The sequence below is a fragment of the Acyrthosiphon pisum genome, chromosome X (assembly GCF_005508785.2).
Source record: "Acyrthosiphon pisum isolate AL4f chromosome X, pea_aphid_22Mar2018_4r6ur, whole genome shotgun sequence".
NCBI lineage: Eukaryota > Metazoa > Arthropoda > Insecta > Hemiptera > Aphididae > Acyrthosiphon > Acyrthosiphon pisum.
The window spans coordinates 46,710,186-46,711,087 of NC_042493.1; positions in this window are offsets into that span (position 1 = coordinate 46,710,186).

Consider the following 902-nt stretch of genomic DNA (forward strand, 5'->3'; position numbering starts at 1 on the left):
TTCACATAAATCTATAAAATTATTATTAATTAACATTTTTATACAACTGTTGAAGTTAACATCTCTACATCAAAAACAATTTAATGATTCTAAAGGTATATTTTTAATTATATGTCCATACCAGGGCCGGATCTAGGGGGGGGGGAAGTCGGGGATTTATCCCCGGGCGTATAATTTTGGTGGGCGTATTTTTAAGGTTTTAAATTGAAAATTGAAAATGGACTTAAAAACAAAAGTCAAAACTAGGTACAAAATAATATTTTACAGGAAATGTGTAATATTGAGTACCTATGCAAATAAAATAAGATAATTTTATTTTTAATCGAAATAAGTAATAACTAATAAGTAATAACATTCATTTAAAAATTAAAAAGGACAAAATATGAAATAGGTACGTAGTGCCGTGGAAATACCCGTCTGCAATCGTCAGCGGAAGTGTACACGCCTTAGTTCATCATAGATTAATGTACTCTCCGATTAGTGACATAATAAATGACATCGTTTTCTTGCATATTATAATATATTATGTAGATAGTTATTTGAAACTTTATGTTAAAAATGGCACTATTAATTGTAATTTAGTGTTATGTAATTTTAAATTAAAAACTACGTATATATTTTTACAAATAGGAACTGCATAAAATGATGTACTACATAAAATGTTACTTAGGTATTACTTCTGATTTAATTGTTTTCCGATTATTTATTAAATTACATGTTCGTAGGTTTATAAAAGTCTTTATATTATTTAAAAAATGCCTTTTTATAAACTGAACTTTTTTATAAATATCACCATGACCACTAGATAAATGAAATATAATTTGTTATTTGTGTTTGCTTTTTAATACAAATAAACAACTATTAATTTTCTTGATAAACTTGATATATGAAGTACACATATT